This window comes from Denticeps clupeoides, chromosome 1 (assembly GCF_900700375.1).
Source record: "Denticeps clupeoides chromosome 1, fDenClu1.1, whole genome shotgun sequence".
In the NCBI taxonomy this organism is placed as follows: Eukaryota; Metazoa; Chordata; class Actinopteri; order Clupeiformes; family Denticipitidae; genus Denticeps; species Denticeps clupeoides.
Genome location: NC_041707.1, coordinates 11,884,581 through 11,896,985, shown reverse-complemented (window position 1 = coordinate 11,896,985; position 12,405 = coordinate 11,884,581). Strand labels below are relative to the sequence as shown.

The window sequence follows — 12,405 nt, the reverse complement described above, 5'->3', positions numbered from 1 at the left end:
TGATGCCAGAAAATCAGGAAATGAATTTTCTTAAAACGTTTTTTTTTCCAATGCTAACTTTCTTTAAAACCCCATTATCATCCATGCAAAGGTTACTGGAATAACAACAGAGTGATGGTTTATTTTCACAGCCTGGTCATTCATCAGCCCCCTGTGCCCGGCCACCGCGTGTGGATTTCATGTGGGTTTACAGTCCGGCTGATGAAATCACATGGTCCCCCCGCCACTCTCTTCACATAAAGGTCTTAAGATTACATGCTTCATGCAAACATGGTTTTCACTTTTTCCACCTGGTCAACTCCAACCACGAGCCCAGTGCCAATCAAAAGCTTGCAGAGAGAAGCAGTGCCAATCAAGACACGTGCCTGTTTGCAATTATGCTAATTGGATTTATGAAAGGCCATTCGGAACACAGTGTGTGTGTGTGTGTGTGTGTGTGTGTGTTCATTTTTTATTTGTGTGTACAGAAAGCCTCCTTAAAGCCTCCACGTTCACACGGATGAACTCTACTCATCAGATTATTGGTGCTCAAACTGGTCTGTGTACGACCGGACTCTGTTTGGTGGTACATCAGGACAACCTAACATGGCTTTCAGAGGTGATACTTGAGAACCACTGTTCTACTTCACATTCTCTTTTCTCTGGCTTCTCTCTGATCTCGGGAGCCGAAAATCATCTTGTGAAGATCAGTCACAGATCTTTGAATGTCAATGAGTTTTCATTGACTATAAACACTAGCAGAAGATGAAGGCCCTTCATAAACTCCATCACAAGGAAATAAGACATGCATGGGAAGCATCCATCAGCATCCAAACCACCAGGAGACCTACGGCGACTCTACAGGAGTAACAGCATTCTGCAGCAGCGGCGGTGCATGAGACAACAGCAGCATCCACAGTTCAGAAACCTGGCATGCTCAAAAGAAAGGCTTTGTTGAGAAACGCCTCACATCTCAGCTACACACAGATGGTCTGTGACCAAGAACCGAATTATCGCTGTTATGACTTGGCTGAGGAATCACACCAACATCACAGAAACTTTACAGCAAAGCACGGGGTGAGCTGTGTCAAGCCCATAAAGACAGCTGGGAAACGTGCGAGGGACGATGTATGGAAGAAAAGATTTTCTCCCATGCTGTGAAGTGGGAGACAGTTTTCCACAATGAATATGAGCTGAAGCGTACAGCAAAATCCACAAAGGAATGTCTTAAAACCAAAAATGCTTAAGTCAAGGTCCAATCCAGCATCTGTGGAACGACTTCAGTGCTGTTGGTCAGACACCATCTCCAACCAACTCCTCTGCCATGGGCGAGAAACAGCGTGCAGCAGAGATAAAGCTGTAGCTGTGGCCACACATTTTAGCGGCATGGACACACAAAAGAATGTCACTCTGACACAGCCCATTAGGTGAAGTGGAAAAAAAAATCTACGTCATTGTTCCATGATGTAACAGAATTAAGACATATTTTATAGGCATCATAAAACTCATAAAATGTCTCTACTGTAAAACTGTGACTTGACTAAATCTATTCATCATAAAAAAAAGTTTAAGACATTATCTTTACTCCAGCTGCAGTGTCCTTTATTCAGATCCAACGTAAAAAGCTTTTTAGGTTGATTCAGCAGATGCAGCTTGTGTTCAGCTATAGTGTCTGTGGGTTTTAACTCGATTAACTTGGTTGGTACTGTTGGAAATATGAAAAGGTTCGAAAACAGTCAGAGATCTGCCAGGAATCAACCAGGATCCAGCCACCAGGAGACCTACAGTGGCTTTAAGACAGTCTGGCTGTTGAGGACGACATGTCTTGAAGCATTTCTCCCAAAACATCCAATATATCACCTCAGACGGACAGCCTAATTGTGTTAATAAAAGCGTTGTCATCTCCAATCACAGAGTAGATATTCCGAAAGAAATTGCAGAAGCAAAATGGCTAATAGTTTTTATGTATTGACCTTTTTTTTCTTTTAATGATTAACAGTCAAGTTATCACATTATCCTGTTGATAGTACTCATCATTATATCTGCACCACTTTAAATGGCTCCTTTTTTTTTCTCTAGGTGTCCGTGTCAGTCCTAGACCACAATGAAAAGCATGCCACCTACTGGCTGTTAATAAACATTACAGAGTATTTTCATTCGAAATGAAGTTCCTATTATTCAGTTACGTTCGAAATACAATAAGTTATTCCTCTGTCATTACTATGTTAGTTGTGAGTCCTTTACCAATTACAGTCACATTGCTAAGGGACTGTAAAAACTGGAAACAGCATCTGAAGCTGAAGGGTCCTGCTCAATCAGTTGAACTCAGCATTAAGCCGAGGCGCAGACACTTCCCACTAGGGGGCGCCAGAACAAAACCTGCATTTCTGAGTTGCAGAGGCTTATTTGTGTGCAGAGGCTTATTTGTCACTTTTAGTTGTGATCATTGATTTCTGCATTTCTGACAGTGGTGACTTTTTTAAACTGTCACTCTTCTGGGACTGATGCTGCTGTTGAATCATTCTGGCCATTTAAAAATGAATGCATGTAATGTGAAACACAGTAACTGTTAACAGCACGTATACTGTTACATTTAGTGAATCAGCCACAATTAGCTTTGTTCAATTAATGAATGTTCCAGACTCACCAAGAAATCTAAAATCCATCAATAGAATATTGTAGATGTAGATACTATATCTAGTCCGTACCTCCTGTATATCATCATTAATGGTTGCAGGTAAGCATGAAATGTGAAAACGACTTCACCCAAAATTCCAGACCTATATAGTATGTGGCAGAACCGAGGAAAGCTCGACTACGTCACCCAAGGGACACTCAGGAAAAACCCTTTTTAATTACGCCAAAAAAAAAGCACACAGGTCCGTTACACTGACAGGCAAGAGACGTGTTTCCAATTTTTAGTTTGTTATTAATAAAATTAAATAATCAAAGGAAATAAAACTGAGCCGACCCCGCTTACGATAAAGGGATAGGGGGCAGTAAGAAAAGCAAAGGGACGCACTGTGTGGACAAAATTAAATTCACACTCATCACGGTTACATTCTAAAACCCCAAGAGCCAAACAAAGTACTTCCCCACCCAGGACACCCACTCGGTCGTGTCCTGGCTCCTTAACAAAAGAAAACCACACAGTTATACCAAAAATACCAAAAACGCATCAAAACAGAAAAAAACCATGGCCGCTGGAGTGGCACTGTGGAGGCCGACTTAACTGGCTCATACCCCGGGGGAAAAGCTGTGTGGGCCTCACCTCCACTCTACCCAACGTCCACAGCACCCGCACATTCGAGGAAGGGGCTGTTTAGCTGTGGAAAGCAGATAAACTGCCCACTCCCAGCTGATGGGACCCTATTATTAAAACAGGCTGGTCCCAGACACTCCTGAGGACATAGTCCATTCACAGCCACTTCGCAAATTGAACATGACCAGGATCCCGGACACTTTACGCGCACCCACAGAATCTGCTGTGGCTGGGCCCCATGTTCAGCCTTTATTCGGCCAAAGTGTGATGGAGCATTATCATCCATGATCAGAAAGTTGGGGGTGTGCTGCAGAATTGGGGGTTGATGTCTCTCAGGTAAGAACGTGCAGTGACGGAGCCATGTACAATAACCAAATCTGTTTTGTGCTGACTGTTGATGCCCAGACTGTTGCACCTCCACCACCAAAGCAAACCCTGGGGACCATGTTGACTTCAGCGTATCGCTCACCTCGCCTTCTCCAGCAACTCTGATGACCATCACTTCTGTGCAAGATTACGTGACACCCAACGGTAGACCACTGCTACATTGTCCAGGTCACATGGTCTTGTGTCCACTGCAAACATTCACGGCCGTGTCTTGGTGTCAGTGGAGTCACCTGCAACGGTCGTATGGCATTGGGTTGTCTATGTCCCTAGTAACCATCTTATAAACGGGCCTGTAGCTGTGTGCCAGTTACATTAAGATGTCTGAGTGTATAGGTCCTTAGGTACGTGGGGCTCCACTCCTGGGTCTGTCATGAACTCTGCCAGTAGTTCTGTGTCTTGATGCAAGTCTGCTGATGACACTTTGAGACACACCAAGTTCGTCTTACTGCCTGCCAATGACACAAAGGCGCGCCATGGTCAGGTGACACTCCTCGTCCGTTAAGTGACATTGTGTGTTCATGGCTGTTTAAATGATGAACTTGTAATGACTTAGTGACAATACCAGCTTTTAATACCCACAGAATGTTGAAATTGATGCCACATTGAGAAAGGTCGTCTCTTAGTATTGGCCCCAATATAAGACACACCTGTACACAATGACACCATTACATGGAAAACACAAAATGAAGTGTGTTTTTCACCCCAATACAATTGCCTCAATATCCCAAAAATGTCTGAAGTGAAACATACATCGTATGTATGACATCCACTAAGTCTCTCACAATATGGTGGCCTAGGGGCAGTGGTGGCCTAGCGGTTAAGAAAGCGCCCTGGTTCGAGGACCCGGTTCCCGCCAAGGTGCCACTGAGCAAAGCACCCCCACACGCTGCTCCCCAGCCGCCTGTCATGGCTGCCAACACATTTTGTTGTGTACACCATGTGCTGAGATGCAGTGTATCACAATGACAATCACTTCACTTCACTTGCCCCTTTAAACAAATGTCCGAATAATTTCCCACTTGTGGGACTAATGTAGAATTATTTTATTTTACTTTCACTTTCATTTCGCTAACTTATTGTGAGTAGTGTAGATTGTAACCCCAATGTTCGAGGCCATTTTAAAAATGCGATCTGATGTACTTACTTTCAGATACTGTGAGTACCTCTTTAAAAGTAAAAAAAAAAAAAACAATAATTTTATGAGCTGTACATCCGTAACAGTGATTGTACATACTGTACATACACTGTAGATAAATGTAATTGCACCACATGTGTGTGTCTATTTTTTAACTAGACAGTAATTTCTACACAGAATCACTGTACAAAAACACACATTTTTGGACACATCACCTTTTTTTTAACAAAAATAATGGGGTTGCGGCTGAGGAATGGAGCCGGTTCTATGCTGGGTCTGAAACAAAAATATCCTGAGCCCTTAAACAAATGTCCGAATTACAGCCTGGTCGCGCTTTGTATGTGATGTTCGATCACCGATTGACCCCTCCGAGATGTCCAGTCGTCCGTATTGAGGGTTTTTTTCTCACTGCACATGCGCAAATGTAGAACTGACGTCCTAGTAGCAGCACGTGGAATCTGGACAGACACAAGCAAACGTTTTTAACGTGTTATCGCCCACATATTATGACTGGAGCAGCAGGGAGAAAAGTTATTTAACAGTAAATCAAATGACCCACGAAAAGTCATTTTGTGATCCCGCCTTTCTAAAGTGTAGCCGTCCGTGTCGGCGCGTCACGTGGCGCAGCGTCGCTTTGCCGCGCTCGTCGGTTCCCGCCAACCGTGGGTTGTCGTGATCCGGGCTACAGATCACCGCACTTTTTGTACCCGTGTGAAGGTTTTAGCGTTGTAGCGGGAGGCCGTGGGATCGCGCTGTAACACAGCGGACGGGAGATGAATCTGCCGATACTTCCGCATTAAACATAACCAGGGGAAGAACGACGTGGTTTCAAAATGCAGTCTTCTGAGGGAGATGAGTATTTTTCGATTAAACTTATTGCATTGTCACACACTTCCGAACCGATTCTTCAGACAAGGAAATGTGGGAAGTTTAATTAAATTTAGCATTTTTTTTTTTGCACTTGTGGATCGGAACCAGATTGTAGACGAACAAACCAGAAGCAAGAGTTAGCATTTTATTAAAAGCCTGGTTTTAATGCTGATCAGTTCAAATGGCTCGCAATTTCCACCATCTTAAGAAGTTGTTCAGCAGTTTTATATAATATAATAAAATATACGCCCTAATAATGTTTTACATACATGAATAAAATATATGCAGTATAACATACATGTAGTAATGAAAAAAATGATTGATCCTTTTACAGTTTTCCAGAAGGCACATTATTACCCGGGCCTTGGACGATCTGGGGAGAGACGACTTTAAACGTTTCAAGTTTGAATTGAGAGATGAGATTGTGCCAGAGCTCATACCTGAAGAGTTTTTGAGTGATGCTGCTAGAGAAGATCTTGCAAAGGAGATGATTCAGCGCTATACTGAAAAAGACGCTCTGGAACTAACATTCCGCATTCTGGAGAGAATGGGAAAGCGAGGACTTCTAGAAAAAGTAAAGTCTCGCTGTTTGCATATAAGAGCAGTCAGGTAAATTATATATTCATTTGTGTGTGTGTGTGTGTGTGTGTGTGTTATTCCATATATATATGGAATTAGCACTATGCTATTATTATGCTGTGTATCACAATGACAATCACTTCACTTTATATGAACCCTTAGACCATCTGCAATTTTCATAATTTTTGATGATAAAATACATTGTATTTCAAAAACTCAAATTCATGTGACTTCTCATTTTAATCAGTCAACATTTCTTGCATATTTTGTTTTCTACATAGTACACAGGATGAGGCCAAATTGAACCGTGTCTTAGAGAGCCATAAGGATGCTATGAAGAGGAGGTTTGAATTTATACATGAAGGCACAGACTTAAAGAAGAGGAGGAAGCTCAGTGAGATTTTCACACAGCTCCACGTTACAGAGGGAGAAAGTGAAGACGTGAACTATGATCACGAGGTACTGCAGATCAGCCCAGCGTCTGGGAAAAGAGCGTCTGCTGAAGTGAACTACAGTGGCATGTTTAAAGAGGAGCACGTAAGAACAGTGATGACTAAAGGCATTGGTGGCATTGGGAAAACCTTCTCCGTACAGAGATTTGTTCTTGACTGGGCAGAAGGGAAAGCAAATGAGGACATAAAGTTCATGTTTCTCCTTCCTTTCCGGGACTTGAATATAATTAGAGCAAAAACGCTTTCCCTGCACAAATGTTTGGTCAAATTTTATCCTGAACTGGAAGAGCTGGATAATCCTGACATATTTTATGAGTGCAAGTTGATGTTCATATTTGATGGTCTGGATGAAAGCAAGCTGAAGTTAGATTTCCAAGAGGCATTTGCCGCTGACGAGCTAACTGTTGACATCATGGTGTCTAAACTAATCCAAGGTAGCCTGCTGCCCAAAGCTAAGATCTGGATAACAGCACGACCAGCGTCCTCCGGTCGCATCCCGTCTGAGTACATCAGCCAGGTGACTGAGGTCCAGGGGTTAAGGGACCCAGAGAAGGAGGAGTACTTCAGAAGGAGAATCAGTGACCAGACCAAAGCCAACAGAATCATCTCACACATCAGATCAACAAGGAGCCTCCACATCATGTGCCACATTCCGCTATTCTGCTGGATCACAGCTGCTGTCTTAGGGGACCGCAAACAAATGGATGGACAGAACCTGCCCACCACACTGACAGAAATGTTTATACATTTTCTCCTAGTTCAGACAAATGTGATGAACAAGAAGATTCATGGATCCTACCTGGAAAATAAACAGGAACTTCTTAAAGGGCACAAAGACATGATTCTGAGATTGGCCAAGCTGGCTTTCACACATTTGGAGAAGAGCAATTTTATGTTTTCTGAGCATGACTTGACAAGTTTGGACATCAATGTGGACGAAGCTGCTGTGTACTCTGGCATATGCACTAAGATCAGTCAGGAAGATTCTCTGTTCTTCAGGAAAAATATGTACTGCTTCGTACATCCAACTATTCAGGAGTTCTTTGCTGCCCTCCATATATTTCATTCTTATGTGGTGAAGAACAAAATAGAGCTCAATCATTCCTCAAAGTGGCTCGTCGGTGGTGTCCATTTCATGATTTGCTGCAGAGCGTGGTGGCCAAAGCTCTGGAGAGTCCGAACGGCCATCTAGACATCTTCATTCGCTTCCTCTTCGGAATTTCTTTACAGTCTAACCAGGAGCTCCTACTGGGCTTGCTACCGGAGAAAATACAAACGTCAAACAGCCACAAGGAAATAACCAAGTACATCAGCGAGCAGTCCGAAAGGAACCTGTCCGCCGAACAATGCATCAATCTGTTCTACTGCCTCCACGAGATTAAAAGCAATGCACTTCACAAACAAACTGAGACCTTTTTGACGTCAGGGAAGAAACTCTCACCGTCCTACTGCTCAGCACTGGCCTTCGTCCTTCTCATGTCCACGGATGTTCTGGAGACATTTGATGCATCAAAATACAACACATCACCTGAGGGACGTAGACGATTGGTCCCAGTAGTGAAATGGTGCAAGAGAGCTATGTAAGTTTATAAATGATCAACAATACACATTGGTACCCTACTCTGAGATATCAGCAGTGGTGGGTTGTGATTGTGGACATGAGGCAGAAGGCCAAGGTCTTTCCATCAGCTCAGCAGTGCTCATATCGCCAAGCATTCTGATGTAACTGTAATTGTTAATCATGGTTTCCAGTTGGACATGACCGTGACATTGCAAATTGAAATGATGAAATAGGATGAAGACACTCCCTGTCTGTGTCATTCAACACAGTTCTCATTTTTGCCTTTGCAGACTTGCTCGCTGTCAACTAACAGACATGTGTTTCAAAACTGTGGCATCAGCTTTGCAGTCAAGTCAGTCACCTTTGACAGAGCTGGACCTGAGCTACAATGACGTGCTGGATTCAGGAATCAAGCTGCTTTCTCCTGGCTTTGAGAGTCCATATTGTAAACTAAAGATTTTGAGGTCAGTACTACAAAATTCTTTACATTTACATTTACGGCATTTACCAGACGCCCTTATCCAGAGGAACCTGGGTCTTCTGGTTCATAGGTGAGTGTATTACCCACTAGGTTACTACCACCCGCCTAATGAATTAATGAACAATGTACAATGGCAACTGTGACTTTGCGGTTATGAAAATGAGTGAATGAATATTTAATCTGCAGGATGGCTCATTGCAAACTCACAGAAGAGTCCTGCAACGTGTTGGCATCAATGCTTCAGTCGAAATCCACAGAGCTGAGAGTTCTGGAGCTACGGGACAACGACCTGTGTGACACGGGATTGGCTGCGCTCGTGGATGCTCTGCATAGCCCAGACTGTAAACTCGAGACACTGGGGTCAGTGGTGACTTTGGGATATGGGCAAACTTGGTGACAATGTTTTTCTATAATTATGATACAACTGAACATTATTTGCTTCAAAGATTATGAGAGGAACCTTTTTTCCCACTTAGGCTCTCAGGTTGTTGTATCTCAGTGGTTGGTTGTGCCAAGTTGGCTTCAGGCCTAAGTTTATACCCTTCCCACCTAAGAGAGCTGGATCTGAGCTACAACCACCCAGGAGAGACGGGAAAGATGAGACTGTCTGACTCAAAGTGTAATCTGAAGAAACTCAAGTTAGTGTTTTTATGATGCACAAATATGAGCTGCCTTAATGTAAAATTGTTCTGGTAAAACTAGCATTTATTAATATGTAAGTAAATATAAGCCAAAATGTAATCCACTGTGAATAAAATGTTTTCTTTCAGTGTTGACCAAGGTGGGGAGAACAGACTGAAAATGGGACTGCAAAAATGTAAGCCATGGCTTTTGTCTAGCAGTGAGCATATCTCCTCAGCTTTACCAGAATTGACTAGAATTGACTGGGGTGGTAGTAGCCTAGAGGGTAACACACTCGCCTATGTACCAGAAGACCCAGGTTCAAATCCCACTTACTACCATTGTGTCCCTGAGCAAGACACTTAACCCTTAATTGCTCCAGGGGGGACTGTCCCTGTAACTACTGATTGTAAGTTGCTCTGGATAAGGGCGTCTGATAAATGCTGTAAATGTAAATGTAAATGTAGAACAGCTTGCAAAATATCCTCATGTGGCCACTAGGGGCAGTCATGCTTTCATCTTTTTTAGTAGCTTAGTGAGAACACACTCGCCTATGAACCAGAAGACCCAGGTTCAAATCCCACTTACTAACATTGTTTCCCTGAGCAAGACACTTAACCCTAAATTTCTCCAGGGGGGACTGTCCCTGGACTGATTGTAAGTCGCTCTGGATAAGGGCGTCTGATAAATCCTGTGAATATAAATGTAAATTCTGTCACCCTTCTGCGAACACTAGATGTCGCTAGAAACCTCACAATCTCATACTTTGGCTTCGAGTAAGAAATCGATTTCATTTTGTGAATACGTCACTTTTACTCACCAAAAACATTTTACAGATGCAGTTCATCTCACACTGGACATCAACACGGCTCACTCATCTCTTTCTCTGGCCGAAGGAAACAAGGTGGCGAAACACAAGGCAGAAAGTCAGTCTTATCCCCAACACCCAGACAGATTTGAGCATGTTGAACAGGTCTTATGCATGGAGGATTTACAGGAACGCTCTTACTGGGAGGTTTGCTGGGGCTACTGGACTGGGAATGTCCGTATAGCAGTAACACATAAGGATATTGACAGGAAAGGATGGAAGAGTGACAGCAGGCTTGGGGACAACCTGAAGTCCTGGAGTTTGACCTGCTCCATGGACCAGTACCACGCCCGGCACAATAATTGTGAAATTATTATTCCATCACCAGACCCCACCTCTGTGAAAGTAGGAGTGTATCTGGATTGGGATGCTCACAGTATTTCATTTTACTGTGTCTCCTCAGATATTTTAACACACCTACACACTACACACCTACGCAACGTTTCCTTGTGTTAGATCAAACAAACATATTTCATTTGCTTCATGTATGTATAGTACACAGATATACATTTAAATCCATTTAAACATTGACCTAGTAATCTCGTAGTAGTAGTAATCTCAGATGTGTGATATAGTATATATAGAAACTACATAATATAAATATGTATAATATAATAAATGTAATGGAGAAGGATTTTATACCAAATGCATAAAGCAAGAAAGGAAAAATTACTTCATAGTCTTATATCCTAAACTAATGTGCATTATTGGCCTTTATTAAATATAAAAAAGTATAAATTCAGATGCTGATGGCTTTGTGACTAGCCAGTAAGGAAACGGACCTGTAATCAGAAGGTTGGCAGTTCTGGATTTGAACCGCCAGGTGCCACTGAGCAAAGCACTGTCCCCACACACTGCTCCCCAGGTGCCTTTCATGGCTGCCCACTGCTCACCAAGGGTGATGGTTAAATACAAAGGACACGTTTCATTGTGTCACCATGTGCTGTGCTGCAGTGTATCACAATGACAATCACTTTACTTTCACTACTTCTAGTATTCTTTCCATTATGTTTACACTATTTATTTCCCATTTACTTTTAGCTTTAGTTATCATTTTCCATTCATTAATGTGTGTTCATATTCTGTGTATATCTGGAATTCTGTGTATATCAGATGTGTAAAATAAAGTAATTCTGTATTATATATAAGTAATATTCAGGTTTTGAAAGAATTAACTTCTCAACTATTGAAAGGTCTTTTGTTAAATAAAATCTGATTGCTGCTCAAGTCTTGGAAAATTATGGAAAATGAACTATGTTCAAAGATTTCAATTTGTATGTTTCTTTGAAAAGACATATGAAAGATGCAATTAAATTGCTCACCCTCATATCCCATATGTTGAAACGGAGAAAATAAAATCTTATGCTTTACGTATGCTTTGTCTGTGTCACGTCAGTGAGCTGACGGGGGAATGAAGCGCAGAAACGGGACATACTTGGAAACAAGATTTATTATATAATAAAGGAAAAATGGCACGAGGCTGAAAACAGGAAACAAAAAGGGAGAACACAATCTAATTCGCAGGCATGTGCCGATTGCTAGAACTGAAAACAACTGTACACACAAGTTGTACGGTCCACATAAAATGTCGCAGCCTTGATGGGCTGTTCAACAAGTCCTTATAATCAGGCTCCAACCATGTCTACCTAACCCTGGACCCTTTGGCTGGCTCCCAGACGTCGTCCTGCATGGTGGCCTCGGTCCCTCCAACCTGCACACAAAAGTCAAGGCCGAACCTTCCGGGTACATGCGGGCCCTATCTCTGCACTTCCCCTCTGACGTCCCTATGCAGGGAGACGGTCCCGGACCCACCGGCCATCGTTTATTGCACCCCAGCCTTCTCGGCACATGCAGCCCCTCTCGCTGCACGTCCCTGCTGGCAGTGTGATCAGCTCCCCTCCCTGCACCATGCAGGGAGGCAGTCCCGGACCCTCCGGCAACCTTCCTCCTCACTGTCCGGCTCTCTCTCGCTGCCTTCGCACCACCGGAAGTCACGTGGGTTGACCACTCTGCTTACTCCCTTGAGCCAGTGCATGATCAGCTCCCATGGGCAGAACTCATGGAGCCGGCCCATATCCCCACTGGAGGCACGCTTCCTCGTTGAGGTTCTCCTCTTGTGTTGCCGCTTCCAGGTTTCGTGGATCAACCAGTACTTGGGGGCCGTATCCCAGGCCCCACTCCCTGCTGGCGCCTGCACTCTCCGCAGCTGG

General features: G+C 43.3%; 1 pseudogene; it reads left to right on the top strand.

Moving 5' to 3' along the window:
* The first annotated feature begins 5,422 nt into the window (after positions 1-5,422).
* Positions 5,423-11,206, top strand: LOC114788327 (NACHT, LRR and PYD domains-containing protein 12-like; annotated as a pseudogene).
* The last annotated feature ends 1,199 nt before the right edge of the window (positions 11,207-12,405 follow it).